Raw genomic sequence first — 24396 nt, forward strand, 5'->3', positions numbered from 1 at the left:
TAAAATACATTACCTATGGACATTTCAGTACAGGAAATAAGAAATTAGCCCTCAGAGCACGACTTATTGCAAATAAAACGATCACTACAGCTGAATTGCTGCTTTGATTGTTGTTTGCTCAGGAAGATAAACTTCATTAATCAGTGTTTCTATTACTTTATTTATAACTCATAATAAAGTGGTGTGATACCAGGTTTTAAAGGTTCCTGTTACCTGAGTTTGAAGTATAGAGGTGTTTTTTTGTTGTTTTTTTTTCTCCATTACTGTTAGAAGTGCTCTCATACTTAGTCATCTGGAGTCTCTTCTGTGTCACGAATAAAGGTTAGTTGGGGGAAGGTACACTATACTGAAAGATTTTCTTAAAAAAGAAGAAAAGCTATTTAACATACCCCCTTCAATCACTGCAGCCCCAGCCAGCAGAATCAGCTGCCTCAGAAGGATGCCAGAAGGAGAAAAGTGAAGGAAATGGGGTTTTTCTCATTTCACATTCCTGCTCTGCTTGTCCTTGGTGGTGCTGTGGGCACCTGGGAGCTCTCCTCCACAATTCCCCTTCCTTATGCTGTGCTGGCATCTTTTCCCAGTTGTCTGTTTGCTAGGGCATTCCTTTTCTTCCACAATAGCTTGCCAGCCCTATGTGCATGTAGCTAATTTAGACGTTATTATATGTTGTGTAATACGACATATGCCATATTATGGTTATGGGTAGCTCCATTAGGGCTTGGGTCAACACCACATTTTACCCTTCATAGGTTAGCAGCAAATCCCCAAGATGAGTTATTTCGATTTTTGCTGCATGTTGCAAAATGTAAAATAAAAGTTAGGTTTTACCTGAAGGTAATGACATATTTTGCAGAACTGTGACCATCCATGCTGGGGCGGTGGGAAAAGTCACTCAGCATCCAGCACCAGCACATAGCGAGCAGGAACAGGGAACTAAGGAATAAGCATTCAGTTGTGCCAGGGGAGTTAGCAAAGTATTTGTTAACTTGCATGGGATAAGGAATTGCTGGTCTTGTTTCCCCTTGTGTTTTCCAGCAGTGTGTGGCTGTTATCAGGTGTTCTCCATTCATGGTGTAAATCCAAGCGTAACCCATGCCGTGCTGTTCTGTAAAGCAGCACAGGGAAACCTTTTCAGCAGATGTGTTCTCACGGTTTGGTGCTTTACTCTTTCATCTTCAGAGCTTGGATGTTTTCCTGGATGAAACAGAGAACTCTTGTAGAGGACAGCTTACAAACATGTCTGTGTGAACAGCACGAGAATTTTGCTTTAATTATATACAAGGGAATGAAAGCCTGGGAAAATGGAGCAGGAGCAGTCTGGGAGCTGAGGAGCATCAGCATGGGAATGAGAGTGGGAGCCCGTTTGGTTTTTTGTCCTGTTTGTGGAGAAGTGTGTACATGGTGGCCGGATCTCAACTTCTGGGTGTTCAGTGCGTTCCTGAGAAGGAGCATGCTTTATCTTTTTAGAAACTCATGCTGAATTCCTATACAGATGTTGTTCTTAGAATCAAAGAATCATAGAATGGCCTGAGTTGAAAAGGACCACAGTGATCATCCAGTTTCAATCCCCCTGCTGTGTGCAGGGTCAACCAAGCTGCCCAGAGCCACATCCAGCCTGGCCTTGAATGCCTCCAGGGATGGGGCATCCACAGCCTCCTTGAGCAACCTGTTCAGTGCGTCACCACCCTCTGTGTGAAAACTTCCTCCTAATATTTAACCTAAACCTCCTCTGTCTCAGTTTAAGACCACTCCCCCTTGTTCTATCACTATCCACCCTCGTAAACAGCCGTTCCCCCTCCTGTTTATACGCTCCCTTCCCTGGAAGGCCACAGTGAGGTCTCCCCGGAGCCTTCTCTTCTCCAAGCTAAACAATCCCAGTTCCCTCAACCTTTCCTCATAGGAGAGGTGCTCCAGCCCTCTGATCATCTTAGTGGCCCTCCTCTGGACCCACTCCAAGAGCTCCACGTCCTTCCTATGCTGGGGGCCACAGGCCTGGATGCAGTACTCCAGATGGGGCCTCACAAGAGCTGAGTAGAGGGGGACAATCACCTCCCTGTCCCTGCTGGCCACCCCTTTTTTAATGCAGTCCAGGATATAGTTGGCCTTCTGGGCTGCAAGTGCCCATTGCTGGCTTCTTGTCTACCAAAAATCTCTCTTTGCTACCATCTTGTTTTTTGGCCAAGAGGTTTCTGATAGCTATATATAGGTTCTGTGTGATTTCCTGTGGGACCGGCGGCGGTACATCAAGCTCTGTCACTCAGGTATGCACGTCTCCTGCAGCTCCCAATTCTCACGAGAAAGTTGAAAGTGTAATGAATTAAATTATACTTAATTGATAATGAATTTAAATTCATTCCGTTTATTTCAATTTCTTCTTCGACTTGGAAAGTAATTAAATATAGGATGCGGATACTTGCAGAGATCGTAACGTCTCCAGAAGCACTTTGTGCTAAAATAGGAATGTCAAGTGATGCACAGAACTGGCAGTTGCAAAATGCTGCTGAAGTTTTGTGGGATGGGTGAAAATACTTGTACTTTCTCACTCCGTGACTTACTGCTGTGGGAAGGGATTTTTTCCCTGGTTACCTGCAGTCACCCCATAGAGCTTCTGCCTATTTGAGATGGACCCACTGGGTGAATCTGTTCCACAGAGCACTTACAGTTGGCAGTAGTCGGAAACCATCTTTGTGTGGGTTTATCCTTCTCTTTTCCTAGAGCTTTAACCTTGAAATCCCATCCTTGTTTGTGTCTTCTGTTCCAGACAATTCCCTGGGAAAATTCCCTGGGAGTTTGCATGGAAAACACAATGGCTGAAGTTGGAAGTAGCATCATAAGACCATAGAATACCAAGGTTGGAAGAGACCTCCAAGATCACCCATTCCAACCGTTTACCTATCACCAGTATTTCCCACTAAACCACGTCCATCAGAGCAACATCTAAACGTTTATTGAACGCCTCCAGGTACTGATGCCTCGAGTTGTGCATTTCAAGAAGGAGTGTTGGATAAAGGCCAGGCCAGGGCAGCGAGTTTAGCAGCTGCTGCATGTGGGTGCTATCAGTGAACAAGCACAGTTAGGAAAAATCCACATATGTTTAAAAAAAAAGTCAGTCCTGATTTCCCTGCAGCTGGGTAAATATCCCAGTGCTTGTGCAACAACGCCATCGGGTTACTTCTGGGCTCTGAAATGAAGCTGGAGGCTTCGCGTGGTTCAGCATCAGCGCTTTTGGAGTGTGCAGCGATGAATGGGATTTTATACAGTTTCGGAGTGAGTTTGGAAGAGCTTTTTGAATCTCTGTGATTTCGTTTATCAAGTTTTCAATGGGAAAATTTTTTTGACCATGTTGATATTGTGCCAGCAGCCCATGCAGGTGGCCCAGCTCACTCACACAGCATGGTTTGGAAATGCTTTGCTTGTGACCAGCTGGTAGCTAGGATGTCAGCCTGGGCACCATCCCTGCTCAAAGGGATTTTAGTGATGGAAACTGAGATTGTTTGTTTGTTGTGTTGCTGTTCTGAAGTCTCCAAAGTACGGTTTGGACGTCACTTGCCAGACCTTCCTGCAAAACGTATGGGTTCAGGGAAGACCTTCAGAACCATTGCGCCCATCTCCCCTGAGCTGTGGCTGCGCTGCTGCAGTCACTGCAGTGATAAATAATAGGGTTTGCGTGTGGGATCCGGGCGGGCGTTGGGTGCTGCCTTGGAAACCCTGGCTTCATCATAACTTGGTATTTTTTGGTACCTTTCTGTGTATGACTGTGATTTTTTCTTTTCCTCTCCCTATGCTTTTCCCTTTCCCTTCCTCTTTTCCTTTTCTTTTTCCTTTTCCTCTCCCTTTGCCTTTTTCCCTTCCCTTTTTTGGATAATGCATAAGTGTCCAACTTGTTTAATTTCTTGTTCTGCATCCAGCGTGCCAGGGGATGCTGAGCTGCTGCTGGAGCTGTTGGGGGCATACACAGGAGTGGGGAGAGCAACATTTCAGGAGGAAAATTTCCAAATACCATTCTAAAAGTACGTTTTTCACAGATGTTAACATGGGCTTCAGGTGATCGCTGAGAACAGGCTTTCACGTTGTGTAAAGAACAAACTTGGCTGAAGCAGTAAAGCAGTATATTTAGAGAAAGCAAAAGCTGAATGTTAAAGCAAAGTTAAGGTTGAGAAAGGAAGATGATAAGGACTTGTGGCATGTAACGCTGTGTTAACCAAAATGTTAACGTGACCTAGTTAGTGTGTCTGTAGAAGTAAATATACTGTGCTGAAATGGAGTGAATGCAAAAAATAGTGCTGAAAATATTACACATGAAACGAGGTGGAATTGATCTTGGTCTGAAATTATGTTGTTAGGCAGCATTTCCTTTTCATACATTGCTTTTTGGGACATACAATTGATTAATTTGATATTGTTCTTTCACGTTTATCCTATTGCTTCTGTAAAGATGGTTCAGACATCATGTGTAATTACAAGGAAATCAGTGGCTTATTATAATTATTCCTAGGAAAACACCTCTGACTCCACTGGTGTGTGCTGCAGGAGGTGCTGCTGAAGCTCTTGTGATGGAGATGGGTTTCATACTTGGAGGGAGCGTATAAACAGGAGGGGGTATGGTTGTTTACGAGGGTGGATAGTGATAGGACAAGGGGGAATGGTTTTAAACTGAGACAGGGGAGGTTTAGGTTGGGTATTAGGTGGAAGTTTTTCACACAGAGGGTGGTGGCGCACTGGAACAGGTTGCCCAAGGAGGCTGTGGATGCCCCATCCCTGGAGACATTCAAGGCCAGGCTGGATGTGGCTCTGGGCAGCCTGGTCTGGTGGTTGGCGACCCTGCACATAGCAGGGGGTTGAAACATGATGATCTTTGAGGTCCTTTTCAACCCAGGCCATTCTTTAATTCTGTAATTTCTTTGCCAATGCAGTTTCCCTGGATTTATCTACCAACGAATAGATAAAAGCTTTAAGAAGCATGAGACACAGTGGAACTTCATTTCTTTCCTGTGTTTCTCAAAGGACGGCTTCAAGTGGGGAGTGTTATTTTATCTGGGAGGAGCAAGAATAACTTCAAAATGCAGTTGAACTGTTTTTCCTCAGGTTTTCCAAAGCAGGGTGCCCAGCCCCATGGCCAGGAGGCTTTGGGACATCCCCAGGGATCCCTGCACCTCTCTGGTCCCTGTGCCCACACTCCAACACCACCCAGCACATCTTACTGCCAGACATGCCAGACCCTGAGCATGTCTTGTCGGTGTGCTCTGTGGAGGTGATGGGTTCAAATAACAAGAGAAGTGAATGATTTCAATTATAGTGTTCTTTTTTACTGCATAGTGCTACGTATGCCTGTTTTCCTTACCCTTCCCTGTGCCTGCTCGTGATTATTTCAAAATCTCATTCGTTTCCATGCTGAAGAACCAAAGAGAAACACATCTCTTCAGAGTTCCCCTGCAAGGCAGGTGCACGTGGTTCAGTTCATTGCTGGTTGGTAAACTCTTGTCAGATCCCACTGCTCTACCGACTGCAGGCTCACAAGTGGGCCGCATGCATTTCCTCCAGTGGCCTCAGGTGCTGCGTGCCCGGCGCAGGCAGCGCGGAGCTGCCGTGTTGCAGGCATTGAGTGTTCAGTGCTGTGGCCTCGGGTTGTCCGAAACCCTATCAGATGGGCTGGTTGGAAACATCGTCTGCCATGGGAGGGTTGGCAGAAGCAATGTGCTGTGCAGTGCTTCTGCAGTCAGGAGATTATGAAACGGTTATTACGGGATTAAAATATAGTATTAATCACCTTCTCATTTAATTACTGATATGGGATCCAGCAGTTATGTTTCTCAATTAATAAACAAGAGCGGCTTGAACGTTTTCCAATTCCATCCCTGTAAGTCTCAAAGGGAGTTGTGTTTTATCACATTGTTACACATCTGACAAAAATCCAGCCACTCCAGATCTGTGGCTGTGTTAGCAGCACGCTGCCTTGCATTGCCTTTATTAAAGCTGCCTCTGTCCCATTGTTGCTAAGTGATCTATCCATCTTAATATTTTCCTGATGTCTAAAGCTCCTGTCTGTTAATGGCATCCTAATGCATTCTGAATTGACATATTTCACATCATTTAAACTCTGCTTACCTATTTGTCATGCATAGGTCATAACTTAGTGAAAGTCGCTTGAAGGATTTCTCTTTGCTCTTTGCCTAATGTTCTGCTGCCACGCAGTAAGGAAACTTCAGCTGTCCTTTTCGGTTATGTGATGTTTGTGATAAAGGCTCATCCTCACCGGTGCCTTGGAAGGAACAAAGATGCCCCGATGGTGCATCCCTCCCTCCTTGTGCAGCTCGACCATCGGCGCCACCGAGACTGCGATGCCGTGTCACTCAATCTTGTCAGAAATTCTATGAATATTCAATGAGGATTTTAATGTATTGTCATCAAGGAAGCAATTTCTGTGTAGTCATATTAAGCATGTTGTCATCTCTTCAGTTTAAATACATTGTTTTGCCCATGAAGTGACCTTAGGCAATTTTAAAATGGTCTCGTTTTTTTTCCATTTGGCTTACACCAAATAAATTAGTTCTACCTAATAGGGATCATCCTAATAGGGAGCTAAGACATTTGTGTAGGGAGATGCACGTTCTCCTAAATAATCAGGAAATTATTCCATATATACTAGGATTTATCTTTCCCATTTGTGCTTACACAAGGGTATGAGATACGGTCAGGTAGGTTACAGCCAAGTTGTTCTGTGATGGAGGTTTCGTAATGAGTTTGGTTTGCAATGGGAGCCCATTCATTTAGCCCCGTACTTTGCTGCTGCTGCTGCTGCTCAAATCAGCCTGTGGTTCATTGCTGGGTGTTTAGGGGTCGCTTAAGCTTCATTACCCAGTCTAGCTCCTAATTTGTGTAGAATGGAAGTGTATTTTGCTGTGTACAAATTATCGTGGATATAACGATTGGGTGTGAGTGAAATCTAGAAGTGTATTTTCCTATGGACTTTCTACATTTACAGGGCTTTTAGACCAAGTTCATATCTCTGTACAGAATGTGAACATTGTGTTGAAGATAATAATTGGTGTGTCTGATCTTGTGTTGATCTGTCTTGTCTTACTTACCTAATTTCCTTCTGAAGCTGGAAGAATGAACTACTTTGGGCTACCAGAAAGACGTGGAGGCCCTGCAGCATGTCCAGAGCATGGCAATGGAGCTGTGAGGGGTCTGGAGCACAAGTCTGATAGGGAGCAGCTGAGGGGCTGGAATTATTTAGCCTGGAGAAGAGAAAGCTCAGGAGTGATCTTACTGCTCTCTGCAGCTCCCTGACAGGAGGTTGTGGCAAGGTGGAGTTCAGCCTCTGCTCCCAGGTAGTAGAATGAGAGGTAATGGCCTCAAATAGTACTGTGGGAGGTTCAGGTTGGATATTAGGAAACATTTCTTCTCAGGATGAGTGGTGATGCATTGGCACAGGCTGCCCAGGGAGGTGGTGGAGTCACTGTCCCTCGAGGTGGGCAGGAACTGTGGAGATGAGGCACTGAGGGACATGGTCAGTGGGCATGGTGGGGGTCGGTTGATGGTTGGACTTGGTGATCTTAGAGTTCTTTTCCAACCTTAATAATTCTATGATGCTGTACTTCAGGGTATACTGAGTATGTCATTTAAAGCGGGAGTGTGAGTAGAGCCCTTTTGCAGCCCACAAATAGCTGTATTGGGCGCAACAGGTAGATAGATAGACATATGCATGGAGCAGCATGGTGGGACTGGGCCACGCGGGGACTCGACAGAGAAAACAATGGGATGTTAAAATGCTGTTCATTAGAAAACCTGAAAATCCTGAAAAGTACAGATTTTTTTTTTTTTCCTTTTTCATTTACAATGGCTTGAAGTAGACAGCTTATTAACTCAATTAAACAGCGTTTCAGGTTGGGAGAGGAGCACTGTATTCATAGCACCAAAGTGTACCTTTGGGCCACTGCTTTAAAAATTAGCCGGATAATTTTGGTGCCTCTCATGTTTGCGTGAGAACGTGGAGTATCTGATGCTTCAGAGGCTGGATTATCATCACTTTCAGGCCCACACAGCCGTCACTTTTGAAAGACACAGTCATCGTTTTGAAGGATATAAAGGTATTTTCTTAACCGTGATGGTGTTACTGTACTGCGTGTCCTGGGGCTGGAGGAGGAGTGTCTGCTGGTTGTGCAAGGTGACACTCCCAGCCCAGAGCTGTGCAGCTAAGCTTGGGAAACCTTCCCTTGCTAACTGCCCAGAAGCCTCTTGTCTCACAGAAGGCTTTCAATGGTAGGAAACTTTCAGAACTTTACGCTGCTTGAATGACTTCATGCATTACTCTTAATGTGACTGGTGATGCTCTTCAGTTATGTTTGTGATGCATGGATAAACACATAGGTCGTTCTGAAAGTGATGCCTCTTACTTATTTCCGTGGAAGCTACCACACATGCAAAGAGCTTAATAACACTGTTTGACAGAGCAAATTCTCAGCTACAAAATACTATTTTTCAACGTAGTCACCAGTGTTAGCTGTGCACTTTTGTCAGCAATGATCAAGAGCCTGCATGCCACTCTCATAAACATCTGTACCAGCAGAGCTGACCGCTGTCGCTGTCACCAGTACTGAAATGCAGCACCCGCTGCCTCACTGTGCTCACATCCACTGTTTGATCTCCATCAACATTCAGCGAGCGTCGATGAATGTCAGTGGATATCATTTCTTCCACATGGAGGAATTCAGTGATACACCTTTGTTTCATACACAATTCAGACACCATTTTGCCCCTTTGCTGCCATCGGTCACACAGCAGCAGACTGACGGAATATTGGTGGGAAGGTTCAACCCTACTGCCATCCCACCGACATCCACCTCTGACACTGTGGGCCGACATAACAAAATAGGAAGCATTACTTCTGGATTAGCCCTCATATAAAAAGCTGTGTTTGTTATATGGATGGATGCATGTATTTCCTTTGAAGAGTGGCTACAACAGATGTCTTTTGCAAAGCAAGAAAAGTTGTACCTTTGTAAGTAAGCCAGCAGTGCTTGTTGGAAGAGTATTTCTTATCACATAAAGCCATCGACCCCCATGATTTTATTTCTCAGTCATATTGCAGCTAGATGGTGGAACTGGAAAGAGTGTAAAATGTGTGAAGGTTCATCGGTTGTTTTTTTGGTCGCTTAAATCCAAGCTGGATCTCTGAATGTGAACAATGGCTTGTCTCCTGTAGACCAGATGTTACAGCCACGAAGGGTTGGGCTTTGTAGTGGAAAATAAGAGTTTGCTGCATTGTGTTTCGTGATGCATTGGCTCTGTTGATTTCCATAAATATGTAGAGCGCCTGTTTTTCTAAATGCAGCTCGTGTGTATTTGATCTTATTCATAAGAACAGCTTTATGTGTATGTAGAGTTCTGTGTAATTACAGAGATTTTCCATTTTTTAGGTGAATCTTCCCCACTGAGTGGTTCTGGAATTAGAAATAGTGGGATATAAGGGAAAACTGCTCCTATTGGTCACTGCCAAACAAAAAGGCCCCAACATCAGCTTCCCCAGCTGCTAACGCAGAGTACTCACAGAAGAAGGCAATACGAGTTTTCTTCAAGCTTTGTGATGCTTCATTTTAGCGTTTCAAAAGCCCTGTGGTGAAGTCAAAGCAGAGGAGCACAGAATGAACAAAGAGGGCTCCTTCGGGCCCGGGGGGCTCTGCGCGTACATCTGGAGCTGTAGTCCTGTCTGAAGTGATTGCTTCTGCATTGCTTAGGACGTCTCGTGATGATTCCGTGTGTTTAAAAGCATTTATTGTTGTGGTCAGAATAAATGCTGTTTTTCTTATGATTTCCACTGAGAAAGAATCCGTGGTATTCTGCCGTTCCTGGCTTCTTGCGGAGTCCTCCAGCGATTAGCAGCAGAGCCCAGGAGGACGAAGGGTGCAACGCGGGTTTGCTTTCCTCCCTCTGAAACGCGCGTTGGGTTTAAGCAGTGCAGAAATGAACTTCAGAGTGTTTTGTATTCCGGGCGAGCTCAGTCGTGTTGTTTTTGGCAGGTCGTATTGCACGGTTGCACTCCGCTTTTAAATGAGTGCATAAATATTTGTGGGGAAGAGATCTTTATTTATAGAAATAGCTCGTCGCTAATTAATGGTAAAGACTGTACGTAGTACTCTTCATTTGAGCTAATTGCTGTCCCACTGCCTTCTCAGAGATGGACATCTGTAAGCCCATAACCTGGAACTCTGCAGGAGCAATTTAAGGATGGACGTAAATAAAATCATCGAGTAATTAGCAAGCAGCACACAGAGAGTGTTCTGTTCTAAGGTAGAAAATGTCCTCTGAGCATTTTCATCACACACAGGTGTGGATCAGGGCTGAAAGGAGTGAGGGCAGAGCTGCACGAGTGAGCAGTTTTGGAGGTGGGTATGGAGCACTGTGGTGGTTGGGATGGGGCTGTTACTCTGAACCACGTTGGTACAGCTCACGCCGTGCTGCTCTCACCCACTTCTGTTGCTGCACAGAACTGCTGTGAGTGGCTCAGGCCCTTTGCTGCCCCATGACTCCAAAAGGTGAAAAAACCCACCCATGCACTTAGGTTTTTTTCCTAGTTTTTACTTATTTTGTAGCTGTGAGCAGCTGTGGCTGCATGAGGTGCTCTTATTGCTCCTGCTGGATTGAGCCTATTTTCTTTCTTAACCGAAGGCGGTAGAAGGAGAGCCCCGTTCTGCTGTCACATTGCTGCATCCTCATTCCACTATCTTGCTCAACAACCCAATTTTGGCTGTTATTCAATGTAGCATTCTGGAGCACTGTTCTGTTTTTAATGTTCTTGGGTGACCTAAAATGAATAATGTGGGAGCCATCAATGTGTAAAATTAGGCACATTATGTATATATAAGAAAATATCTGTGGAAGAGAAATATCTTCAGGTCAGGCAATATTTTTCCTCTGTAGTGCCTTTTTAAAAATAGCACTGAAGGGTTTTTTGCCCCTTCAGAAATCACACTGAGCTGACAATAGATGCCCAGTTCTGCTTCCTTTACGTTTACATCCACTGTTGGTATTTATCTGCCATGTAGGTAAACATGCACACCATGTAAGTTACCAGATATGCTTAGAGATTTAACTCTTACGACATTTAGTAGTGTTATTTAAAATGCTGAATATTGTGGGCATTTTTTTTTTCCAAAAACCCTTTTATTTCCATTCTTTGGCTACTTTCTTTGGCTCCTTCCTCACAAAGTGCTCCCATCGAATGCTGTGAGAGTTCGTGTGCCACTGAGAAGGGCACCCAGTTACAGTGGATGTGTCCAACATGGAAGTTGCCGCAAGCTGTCAGCACAACAGTAAGTTTATTCCTTCCTTTACTCCAGGCTGAGTTGTAGTTAAACAACACAGACAATTCTGCAGTGCATCTCAACCTACATAAACCTGTGCCAGGGCTCCCTGACTGTGCTAATGGCATCCTGCTTTGCTGTCAGCCACCGAAATGCAGTGCGTGTGCTCACACCCTACCTTTGAGTGTGGTCCATTGTATTGCTGGCTCAAAAATGATTAAGTCACTCAGCAAATCTGTTTCAACCTTTTCGAAGCTGGTGGCGTCTGGAGGTTCACTGAAGGGGTTGCCTGTGGTGCTGCTGTAGCTGCTGGGTGGACTGCAGCACTCTTTTGACACATCCAGTGCCAAGTTTTGACTCAGTGGTGAAATCCAGTTCCCCTTGGGGTAGAAGAAAAATGCTCTCAAGCGATCCTTGTTTTAATAGAATTTGATTTATTAAGTAAGGATCCGTATCCACATGTCTGCATACAGATGACTTATTGGTATATGGTCTTACTAAGATTTGTAGGGTGTAAGAAGCTCCTGCTTCTCGTATTTCATCATCCCATTGAGAATTAAAAGGAATTTCAGCTCTGAAGACCCTTCATACTTGTGATGTGATTGGACTAAGTGATCTGAGTGGTCTTTTTCAACCTTAATGATGCTACAACTGTATTAAGATTTTCCTACCTCTTGAACACGTTAAGTTACCCAATGGTCTTTTAGGCGTACTGTCGGTAGGGGAGAAATGGCCCCCAAAGCCTAAAATAAACTCACTGTGTAAAAGACTGAAGAATTGGGCATACGTCTATAAATGAACAAATGCAAAACCAATATGTGGGTATGGGTTCGTGAGGCAGAGCCTGATGAGTACTTTTAATACTTTTACCTGCATTGTTGGGAAGTGTGATCGTGCTTGCTGTAGGATGCATTGACTGTCGTTGCAGAGCCGGCAGGTGGAGCAAAAGAGCGTGATAAATAGTTGGATAAATGTACAGAAGCCGCTGGGGCTGAGCTGGGGGAGGAGACGTGTTTTCAGCTTTCTTTTTGCCCAGGCTTTGAGCAGCCCTATGGTTTTCCTTCTCTCAGATCTAGCTTCCATTCCTCCCTGTAGCAGCGTGCCTGACGTGCTCCAACTGTGTGCCACCCCCAAAAACTGGCTGATTTCAGTTCTTTGTGTGGACAGAACTTCTTGCCAGTCCACTTCTGGAGGGAAGCATGCTCATGGGACAGAATGGATTCAGTTCTGTCTTCTGGGAGGGTCTGGCGTTCAGATAGCGTGCAGTACAAACTTTATGCCATGAATGGCTGCACTGGTGAATACAGCACATCTGTAAGGATTTATCTTTTGCCTTTTTTTTTTTAAAGTCTGTATTGTGCAAGAAAATTTGCAACTGTGAGGCCAGCTCGTGCTCCTAAATTGAACTCCAAGTCCTTTCTCCCCCCTTGAGCATACTGTAGGATACCACTGAACTACAGGATGAAGGCATCCTGGTAAAGCCAGGCTTTTTTTCTTCCCTTTTGCTGTCTGTAATTGAACTGGGAGTACTATGATCTGTGTTGTCCTTAAAAAGCACCCCGCTGTGGTTGATCACAGGCCATGAGAGTGTTCCCCAGGTTGGTCTGGGATTTGGAAAGGTTACATGGAGGAGCCATGTGTAGCTGGGAGCCTACAGTGGGTGCACTGTCTTCAATGAGGCTTCATATCACATCTCTGTACGTAATAAGAGGGGTAAACAACTGGCTGACAGGTTGGGCTCAAAGGGTTGTAGTAAACGGGGTTAGGTCAGGGTGGTGGTGAGTCCCCGGTGGGGTTCTGCAGGGCTCCATTTCAAGTCCTGTTCTCCTCAGTGCTTTCCTAAATGATCTGGATGCAAGACTCGAATGTATACTAAGTAAATTTGCAGGTGACATTTGAGTAGCATTTAGTAGTAGCTTGTGAGCTAAAGAGGTAGCTGCGAACACCTGCTTTTATGGGCAAAGCAGACTGGTTTAGTTACTTAGTACAGGAAATAGAAGCTGGTTCTATATCGTCCTTGCTGGTAGACCTCATACTGATACCAGCAATAAAACTGCTGTAAAGAAATAACAGCTGAAAAAGGTGTTACCTTCTGTGTGAAACCCTGAGTGAAAAAAATGCACTGCCTTTTTATTCCTGCCAAAGACAGCCACTAATGTGGCTGCATAGGGGGAGCAGTGGGTCGTGAGGCTTCCTCTGCAGTTTGTCCTCTTTTGGAGAGGAAGGGAGAAGTTTGCCATTTCGAAATGGAAAATCTCTGAAAGTGTAAGAAAGCAGCTTAGTGATGTCAGCTGGGCTCAGGTGCTGGAGGACGTTTAATTTGGGATATCTGGAGGTCAGTTATGAAAGTATCCGTGTCTTGTGTGCTGGCCCATAGAAGAGGTGGAGGGCAGCCTTTGGAAGGGCTCTGGGAATGACCAGCAGCCTCCAAGACAGGGAAATGGTGATGAAGAAAAGAAAAAGCAGCATCTCGGAGGAAGAGTGGTGAAGTGAGAATGACTGGAAACGATAGGTGGAGGTTATTTGGCTACAGGAATAACAGAAAACAAGGAAAGTGGGACTGCCTTAATTCTGGGTGAAGCTGAGATTAAATGTAATTAGTCATACCCAAGTTGCCTCCTTCCTTTTCTTTCCTTTTCTTTCCTTTTCTTTCCCAAAAGAAAGCTTAGTGTAAGTAAGTAACTGATACCTCTACTGAGCCTGGCTTTCACTAATATGCCTAATGGGCATCACTTCAGGAAATTGTTGGTGAAACTGGAGAAGATGAGAATTACCTACAGAATGGAGAGTATGAGGGAGGACTTTGTGTAAAGAAGTGCAAGGCAGGGAGGGGATTGTTAGAGATGTGCTGTTTTTGAATTGGTCTCGGAAGGTGTTTTAGTTAGTATTCCCATTAGTGATCGTACAAGAGGACTGTTGTAATGAAATGTGCTGAGAATGTGAATTAGGATGGAATTATTGATACGTGGAGTTATCTGTATGTTGTCGGAGAGGAGGGCAATCTTCAGAATGGTACTACCATTAATGTCAAATTTCATGCCGTGTAGTACAGTGATAGTGCACCAGGAGACTACTAATATCATTTGTTTCTTAACTGCAAGCCTCTCAGGTTGGTGTTACTCCATTCTTTGAAATGGCAAAGAAAGAGAAAACATGGGTTGTGTTGGATGATTGCAGGTTAACTGCAAACCACAAAGGAAATACAGCTGTGAAGAAGGTCAAGGGAGGTGCACCATGTAAGAAACTTCCACTGGAGAGAGGGGGAAGTACTGTTGTCACTGAATAAGACTTTGGTCTCATCTCTGAGCCTGTGATACTCTGGTCGTCACATCCACAAGTGAAGAATTCATACTGGGACAGGGCTGAGGTGATGTGATAATGTGCTTGAGGAGGTCATGGACATGAGTGTCCTAAGAGGGTCAGGAGGAGCAGTGCGTAGCATAGCAGAACGTGGGCTGAGAGCAGGCATATGTGTTGCTGTCCTTAAGAATATCGGAGAGTTAAAGAAGTGGGGAGTGAGAAGAGTTATTTCAGCTGAGTGCCAGCACTGGCACAAAACGTAAACTGATGCAAACTGACAATTACTACTTTTAGGTTTGACATTGAGAGACTTCTAACCGTGAGTGATGACTGTGACGGATGCAGTGGATCTGAACACCCATCTGGCATAAAGAGGAGCGTGATCTACTTTGAAAGGGGTTTATGAGAAGGAAGGCTGAGCAGTAGTTGAAACTGGATTCAGTGACCCAAGAGGTCCTTCTCAGGCTTATGTGCCTCTGCTCCTAAAATATGTGAACTACATTGTAATTTTGAGTTAATATAAACCTTCATGCATTTATTTATCCTGTTTCTGGAATTTGCTGAACTGACTGGAACAAATGGAGAATAAAAACAAACAGCATTTCAGAGGTCAGCTGTCCACTGCTAACTGCAAGTATGGTAATGTGACATTATAAAGCAGTCGTATGTTTTGCAAAGGAATTGTACTTTCATGCTTCTTTGAGCAAAGTTGCAGGTTGGTTTTGCCTTTAGGATATATGTATGTATATATATGGGGTTTTTTTTTAGCCCTAAACAAAATGGTAGAAAGCACCACTCTGTGTTAGGTTATGTCTGTGCAGCTGTGCACAAAGAGATAATGGCACATTCAGCTTTTGGCTAAGATTCAGTACTTTTCATCTGTCATCAGAGGTTGAAACAGTAATGCAAAGCAATGCTGGAAAAGTATTATTCTGCTACACTGACAGCACCACTAAAATCAATAGAAAGGGTTTTTTTTATAATCTCTATTACAGTAAAAGAATTAACATGCCAGTTAGTTATCTGAAAGCAGGAAACGATCTGCTTGTGTGCTTGTTTGCAGCGTGTTTGGTTTTAGAAGCCTTTGCTTTGCTTTTAAGGAGCCCTCTCTCTCGCCTGGGTCTCTAGGTCTTAAAAACATCAATAATAAGTTAAAAATCCATCCACTTTTTAGGGAGGATAGAAGTTACGACACGATAAATCCCTTAAACATACCGGTCATAAAGATTACACTGAGCACTGAGCTCTCAGCAGGATCTGTAGCTGCTGGTGAACCTGAACCTGAAACCCACAGTGCTGAGTATGTGTGAGCGGAAGGATGGCCAGGTACAGCTGTTGCAGGGCTGCTCACCAACTCCTTGCAGTTGTTCTCTTTGCCTGCAACTCTTCTGTCTTTCACAACTTCATTACTGAAATGCAAAAACTGGCTTTAAGCTGCAAGTTTGCACTAAGGATTTTTCATATGTGTTTTCCTTTCCTCCCTATTCCTAAAACGAACCCAACATTTTTTGCTCCTATTGCAGGTAGATGTGTATTTTATTATTACTGGCCTATATTTTACCTGCTGGAGACCTATTTATGGAAATTATTTGTTTTTTTTTTTTTCATATCATTGCTTAGTTTACTAAAGAAACTCATTTTATTTAAACCACTCCTCAGTAAAGTCGGAGCGTTAGATACCTACTTATTTTCAAAGGCTGGGTTTAATTAGCTTTCCTGAGATTACGGAGGAAATTTATGGCATGAAAGAGAACTTCTTATCTTTTCCACGGGGTTATAAAAATATTTTGTTACATTTCTTCAAGCAGAAGTCTGTTCTGAAGAAAGACAATGCTGCGTTTATTACCCAAGTAATTCAAGCTGTTGAACCAAGGTTTCCAAAGGTGAAAGGCGGATACATTAACCCACTGATCTGTGAGCCTATGACAGTTTATGAAAAATGTTATGTATCGTTCTCCTTCAAATCGCGTGGCAAAGAGCGTGATAAAATGAAGTGGAAATGAATCCTAATGTTAGCTGAGCCTTTGTAGCAGAAAGTGTGTTTTTTAGGTCGGGAGGCACACGAAGACACAGATGTGTTTTTGTGGGGTTTGGGTGGAATTTGCTGTAGAAACCCCGGGGATCTGAGCCGTCAGGTATCCAAACCCGCCTCCATGTATAAAAGCTCAGGCTTTTTTTTCAGAGGACTTGTCAGTGGAAAGCAACAGATGTATGAAGAACGCTTCATTGATCGGAAGGCTTTCCAATGGCCGTTCGTTGGCTTTTTGGCATTTTCCTAAACCCGTTTACTTAACTGTAAAGTAAATGCTCTCTGTAAATGAACTTACTGAGGGCAAACACGTCCATCCTTTGCTTAATTCTAGTGGAGAGTGGATGTAACGTCGGAGCTTGCCCTACGCAAACGTCTAAAACTGCAGGTGATCCTTTTGTTGTACAGGTGTATGTACGCCTCCTTTGTACACCTCCTTTTTTTTGTACACCTCCTTTTTTTGGTGGTGTTCAAGGCCAGGTTGGATGTGGCCCTGGACAGCCTGGTCTAGTATTAAATGTGGAGGTTGGTGGCCCTGCCTATGGCAGGGGGGTCGGAGATTCATGATCCTTGAAGTCCCTTCCAACCCAAGCCATTCTATGATTCTATGACTCTATGATACATCAGTATTATACTTTGGAGAGATGTTGTTCGTCAGTCTATTTTTTTCTTATTTTTTGCCTTCATATCATTTTCCTTGTTCTCCTGTTTATCAGATTTAGATGATGACTGTGCTAGTGATGAGTGTATGAGATATTTAGCAAGGAAGGCACATTGCCATTTAGAAGTCACGTTTGTGGTAACCCTGGCAAACAGGGAAGCGGGGAGAGAATTACCTCTGGTGGAAGGAGAGAGGTCTTTATTTTTCACGTCCCATTGCTGTCACAAAACCTCTGCTTTTCTTCCTCCTTCCCAGCAGTGGAAGTTCTTCCACTCTTATTTCTGAAGGTTATGCTTCAAAACAATTTTTAACCTGGTGGCACTGGTGCAACGAAGAAAGGGGCATCTCTGCAGGTGGGGTTTCAACATGAGGTTCTTTGCTTGTTTGCTCTTGGAAAGGAGTTTCCTCTCTTTGTCTCTGCATCCTAGTGGAGGTGCAAGATCTCATCCATAGTACCAGCAGCACAACATTCTTCTTCCTCTCTCCAGCCAGGTGCATTCCTCCATCAATTCTTGATGAACCACCGCTTTCTGCAGAGCTACTGTAGCTCTTGGTGTGTAAAGTCAAGATTCCCACTCAATTAGGCTTTTGCAAATTGTGTAGTCTCTTCTCTACTTCTGTCTTTGTGGACAGATTTTGAAGCTAGCTCACAAATTAAGTTCTTAATTACCACATTTTATTAGTAAAAGAAGATTTTTTTTTCCTGGAGCAATGCTGCTAGATGTATAGTTGTATTTGCTGTGTAGAGATGTTAATGTCTGATGTCTCTGATGTATGAGGGAAAGGAAGTGGTACACTTAACTTCCTTGAGCTCTGAAGCAGAAGCAATACACAGCGAGGGAAGATCTCTGTTTACTTTGGTAATCACAGAAAATCTTCTTGGTTGTAATGATGTAGTACTCTGTGCCATTTTGTGTATGTCAGTAATATACCAGCTCTTCATCCAGCATCATCTGAAGGCTGCAGACAGGATTTGCAGAGCTGATAGAAATGGGGTATTCTCCTCTGTTCTCCGGAATATTCTCCTTCTGCCCTTCAAAATCCTCAGTCAGTGCCCAGCCCATGAGAAGATATGGTGTCATTTGGTAGCTTCAGAAATGTGCAGCAAGTGTTTTTGGGACGTAAAGGGGAAGAACATTACAGCCTTGGGAAAGTAGCAGTGAGTGCAGGAGGAAGTGGTATTTTAAGATCCTGGGTGTTTCTGTTTGGTTTGTTTTTGTTTGGTTGGCTGTCTTCAGTCTGGGTGGGTTTTTTTGTTTGTTTGTTTTTAGTGAAACACAGGACTTGCAGGAACTACTTCAAATTCTGAGTGCCCATTTTGGTACAGTGATCTCTGCCTGTAGGAAGCTGACCTTCCTGTTGTACCTCCTGGAGGAAGCTCCTTTCAGCGCAGGTATCTGCCATTTCGGATGTCAGCAGAGCAGCACCAAACGTTGTTGGCAGTGCAGATCACACTCGATTCTCATACAATCATGGAATCATAGAATCACCAAGTTGGAAAAGACCCACAGGATCACCCATTCCAACCATCCACCCATCACCAATAGTTCTCATTAAACCATGTCCCTCAACACAACATCCAAGTGTTCCTTGGACACCTCCAGGGTCTGTGACTCCACCACCTCTCTGGGCAGCCCATTCCAGTGCCTGACCACGCTTTCAGAGAAGTAGTATTTCCTAATGTCCAGCCTGATTCTGTAGTGGTTGATAAAAAATACCCAAATTTGGTTGTTGTAAGTGCATATTTCCTTGGGGACAGAGACTTTGAGCTGGTTAGTTGTTACTGCCCTTAACAACAGTGATGCCAAGTCTTGGAAAGGACTGAACTTATGATGTAGTCACTTCATGGCTGCCCATTTGTAATGAAATAAATTAAAAATTAAACAGTATGTGCAAATTTTAAGTGAGATGAAGACCTCGGATATTATGGCATAAGAAGGGTTAACATTGCAAGGTGGAAATCAATGTTTTTTCCTAACTTGCAAAAACTTAGTTTTCAAACATCATATGCTTGGACAGCATCCAGAGCCAGGCTGTGGGCTGGGCGGACCAGTTGTCAACTGATAAATCTTATGATTCTGCATTTACCGAGTCTTCACAATTTTAATGATTTGATATCTGCAGGCTTTGGCGCATATCTGAGGGACTGAAATACTGCCTCATTTATGCTGTCTGAAAAACAATTTCAAAACAGTAATTCATCAGAATGTGAGGTGGGAAGGTTGACCAGAGCACAGGCAACTGGAGCTCACCGGTCCTGTGAGGCAAAAAGAAGAAGTGAGAAATCTCTCAACATGGAGTTCAACATAAGTCATGGGCACAACAATTTAAGAGCGCAGTGTCTGGTTTGCTATACCTAAATGTAGATCCCTACGTATGTGATTAATCCTGATTTTAATGAAGCTATTTATAAGTTGCCCATGCTTCATCTTTTTTATTGGGTGGCCAGTTTTGTGTTGGTCAACGGGGAGATGAGAAATGGAAGACTGAAAGTAGAAATGGCTGTCTGACTTAGTGAAAAGTTAGGCTTCTTTCTTCTTAGGAAAGTGTGCTTTTCTAATAAAAGGAGGAAAAACCCTCACTATATATATATATAAGTTTTTTTTTTTCCTATACTGATATTACTTAAAAATAAAGTTACAGTTGTTTTTCTAGTTAAATAAGCATGCATACTTCAGGTTACATCTTTGAAGGGGTAGTTTATCCCCTGTAGTTAACACTGTAGGTACGTATCCATATTGATTGTATATTTTTATGTAATAGGACATGGCAGTTTTAAAACTTTGTCATGGAACTATAAAATATTGTCGCCATAAATGAGTACTTCATTTCCAGTCACTAAGGCTGAAGAACAATACATGGCAAATGCAAAGTACAGTAAAAATGAATGTGTTGCTGTCTCAGTGTTGGAAATTCTCATGCCTGTGTCAGCGTACAGTTGGAAATCACGTCAACCCCTTAGGTGTGTGATATGCAGTGATTCTGTGTGATGCGTGTGGTCACAAGGGCACTTAGAAGAGCGATCAGTCGTATGCCTACTGATGTTCTTGAGTTGCCATTGTTCTGTTTCAGCTGTGCTGTAATACAGATTTCATAGCTATAGCAAAGGCCAAATTTTAAGAGGTTTTCTATTTTCATATAAGAGGTACTCGGTGCCATTAAGAATGTGTAGGTGGACAGTGCATACTACAAATAGGAAGTCTACAGTCACGGTCTTCAGTGCTCTGAAGATTTGGAAAATCAGCTAAAAGAAATGCCCAGTCCTTACATTTGTGAGCCTGGGTGTCTCCATCAGAGACATCCCCACGGAGATCAGAGCCTTGTGAAATTGGGGTCTTGCTCACTTTGCTGCTGTCTGGCTGCCTCTAGGTGCCTACAGGTGATAAATGGGAAGCTGTGGCCTCAAACTCTCGTGTAGTTGGTGGTTGTGGCCCAAAGGCCAGGGCTGAAAATGACACCTGGTGCCTATAGAGTAGGTGTGCGAGAAAACACCCCTACGTGTGTGGGTAAAGAAAAAGAGCATTTATGTGCGTACACCAAGATGCTTTTATTTTACCATTCTAATACTTTATTGAATTGAAATTAAAACAGATCCTCTACGATTTGAACTTTTAACAGACTAGTTATTGTCATCCTGCTGTAATTGCACTTTAATGTCATTTGAATAACAATCGGAAAGGGGCAAACAAGATTTATGTGCAATTAAACAGCTGCAGCTGCACCGAATACAAGTGTGTGAAAGTTTCCAGATAGGAACCTTAATTTGGCAGTGATTTTGGCAAAATAATTGTCCTTTTAGTGCAGCTCAACATCTGTGCATAGTTTAAAAGTTTTGTTACCTCTCAAATAATTAGCTGCTGAGCTTTCATTGTGTTTTAATGTGGTAAAAGACCCCAGCACAAAATATTCCAACCTTAAAAATAGCGAACTCTGCTGTATTCTTGTTAAATTTATGTGCATTTCCACAGCTAACCATCACTAGGGGGTATGAAAATATCTGAGCCGTGTTCTCTGCAAAGGGCATTTCAAGTAGTGGTGTATGAGCAATGCAGTGCACACATACATGCTATTCACACTTGTCTTGGAAAAAATGTGTTCTTATTTGAATTGTCATTGGATCAGAGGGCGGTGTGAGAGCAGACAGTCTTACTTGGAAAAAGTCCTGTGTGATTCCCCAGCGTTGGGTACTTTGTGCTTAAGGATAGCTGTGCTGAGTTTGGGGTGCATGGTTTGTGAGTCCCATATGCAACAGCCCGTCCTAAAAGCCCTCATTTCTAAGTTACAGATGTTGATTTTTAATCTGCCATTTTTATGGAGACTCTTTACAGGCCTCAGTAAATGTACTGCTGAGCAGGACTGCTGTTCCATCCAGTCCCTCAGTGCTGGAAGCAGGGGGCATTGTACTGAACCTGGTGGGAGCTCTGGTGGGTGGCCACCCAGCCCATGGTGTGGGGTTGGAACTGGTCGGCCTTGAGGGCCCTCCCAACCCAAGCCATTCTGTGATTGTGTGAGATAAGTGAGCTACGCAGTGCCTGGTGGCCCTGCAGATTGCACTGCTTTGGGAAGTTGTGAGGGTAGCTCACAGAGGGCAGATGGGCTAAAAAAGAGACAGAAGAAGCTCTTGGATGTCGTGCACATCACTACAAGGAGTCGGTGGGGAAGTTTCCTCTGCAGTGCTCAAATTCCGAGATCTCTGTGTGCTGGAGGACTGCATCTCAGATCTTCAGCCTATGGAACTTTCTCTTGTAAGCACTGTTGATGATAACGGCTTGCTCAGAAGCCACCTGTGACACGATCATTGGGGTTTTAGGGTTTTCCATTCCAGTGCACGTCCTTCATGGCAGCAGACAGGCCTTCCCCTGATGTCTTTCTGCCTCTGTGTATGAGATGCGGAGGTAAAGTCCTTTATGATGGACAGACTCAAGTCTGCAGGTCAAAATGAATGAATACCTCTGTCAGGGTTAAAATTCACCTATGCACCATACTTACCTCCAGCTGCTGAGTCACATTACATCTTTCTCAGCACTTTGTAAGTCAAACAAGAAACTAAACAGCCTATGCAGACATCTTTGGGCAGACCTTCTTCTTTCTGTTTGGATACGTTCTGTGCCACTGCCAGAATATTTTGGAAGAGAATTGTCTTCATCTGGTTTTATTTGCATGTTACTGCCAGGTGAAGAGATTGCTGTGTTATGCTGGGATACTTTCCCTGTTTTAAGCTCAAGAGCAGAAGATTATTATAAATACTGCCTTTTGGGCTGTATGGTTTTTATCTGCTTACATTTCTGCTTCAGAAAATCATTTTAAGCTCGGTTAATTTCACCATTATTTAACCTGTTCACATAGGTAATAATAAAAAGAAGAACAAAATACACACTCTGGTGGAAGGCTTGTGAAAGGTGAATAATTCAACTTTTAAAAATCAGTTGTCACTTGATTTCTTGGCCTGAAATGTGCTCCATCTGTGCAATTAAAGCACCTCCCGGTCTGCCCTCCACATTCCCAGATAATGCTTAAACCTTTTTTTTTTCCTCTTAATTTCTGACCAAACTATACTGATTTGCAGCACTAACCACTCCTTGCTAGTCCACTAGTCCAAGATGATTTATCCTCGTGTAAATAGTGCATGTAAATGAGAACCAGGATAACTTCTCAAGTTGTAAATGCAGTAAATGGATCCTGCTTTTTCTGCTGGTGCTTTTGAAATGCCGTTTAGTAATAGGAGAGCTCATGTTCCTCCTCCCTCTCCTTTTGTGACAAAGAACAGTGTGTAAATGGTGACTGAAGATCCAGAGCAGGGCTGGAAACCGAGGGAGATCACAGAATCACAGAATTGCTATAGTTGGAAAAAACCTCTAAGATGATGCAGTCCAACCACCAACCCATCCCCACCATGCCCACTGACCTCAGTGCCACATCTCCGTGCTTCTTGAGCACCTCCAGGGGCAGTGACTTCACCTCCCCAACGCTGTTGGGTATTGGCAGTGGGAATGTGCTGGGTACTGTGCCAGGCATCCTGAGCAGTGAGTTACAGCACGTTTGGAAAACCATTACTATATGGGTGCTTGGAGCTTTGTACTTCTCTGAGGCATTCATATTTAGCCGTGGCCAAAGACAGGATGATGGGTTCGATGTGACCCAATACAGCAACTTCTGTGTTTTTATCAAGTGTGGATGGCAGGCAGCTGTAGGAAGTGAGGATTCCCAGGAGAAGAGGAAGAAATATAGCAAAGTGATCAAATGCAGGACAAGAAGCACAAGTGCAAAGCATTTTAGACTGTGCAGTTATCCCTTTGGGCTTTTTACAAATAATTTTTCTTCCCGTTAGATGCTTTTACAGCTTTAATTTTGGCACTTAATCACTTGATACTTAATAAGCTTAATTTTAATATATTTAGTTCCAAGTACATCTTCTATTTAGATGCACAGAACTGCAGTTTCTCAGAATTACGTAAGAATTTCGTTTTCAGCATATTTTACTCTTCTTTGAAAGGTTGAAATGTGCAATTATATGTGCGTGTGACAGAATCATTTCAGGAGTCCATCAGCAAAGCAGAGAGTTTTATAATGGATTTATTGTGTGGTTTGAGTAATTTTGGACAAGAGCCACAGAGATATTTATTTGATGTATTTTTAATTTAAAAAATGTCTCAGATTAAATAGGAGAAGTTATTATATATTAATACATCTTTAAAGTATTACAGTACTCTTAAATCATATTCTTCCTCACACATTATGTAGACTTTGTATTACCAGGAATGAAAAACAGCTTATAGACTTGAGCGGCAGAGAGTGCCAGCATTTATCTGGATGTGACAGAGAGAAAATTAATTGAAGGCAATGAGAAAAGTGATGGTACACGGTAATATTTTTATCACACCCAAGGTCAGTAGATGTTCTTTAGCTAATATGCTTTTCTTTCTGCTTTGATCGGGCTCCCGATACGTTTATGGTTAGAAAAATAAAGGGCATTTTTCTCCTGGTTTTCTCTTTTACTGTTGCAGCACTGACTGCCCACTCAGGAAGAAGTCTTCCTGGACTGGAAGAACTTCAACATTTTTCACTGCCACCATTTCTCTCCTAGCCTGGTGTGGTTGGCCGTC

The 24396-nt window shown here is 43.4% G+C and overlaps 1 protein-coding gene across 23 annotated transcripts in view; it reads left to right on the plus strand.

The window, feature by feature from the left end:
- Nucleotides 1–24396, plus strand: part of CTBP1 (C-terminal binding protein 1) — a 221785-nt gene that overhangs the window by 114138 nt on the left and 83251 nt on the right. The window contains exon 3 of one of the 23 annotated variants that reach the window (XM_046940252.1): nucleotides 2762–2962. The exons of 21 other annotated variants lie outside the window; for them this stretch is intronic. The gene's annotated coding sequence lies outside the window, so the exon portion shown is untranslated. Of the gene's footprint in view, nucleotides 1–2761; nucleotides 3268–24396 lie in introns of all 23 variants that reach the window. One more of the 23 variants, NM_001397029.1, reaches the window with a different exon arrangement.

The sequence above is a fragment of the Gallus gallus genome, chromosome 4 (assembly GCF_016699485.2).
Source record: "Gallus gallus isolate bGalGal1 chromosome 4, bGalGal1.mat.broiler.GRCg7b, whole genome shotgun sequence".
Lineage (NCBI taxonomy): Eukaryota > Metazoa > Chordata > Aves > Galliformes > Phasianidae > Gallus > Gallus gallus.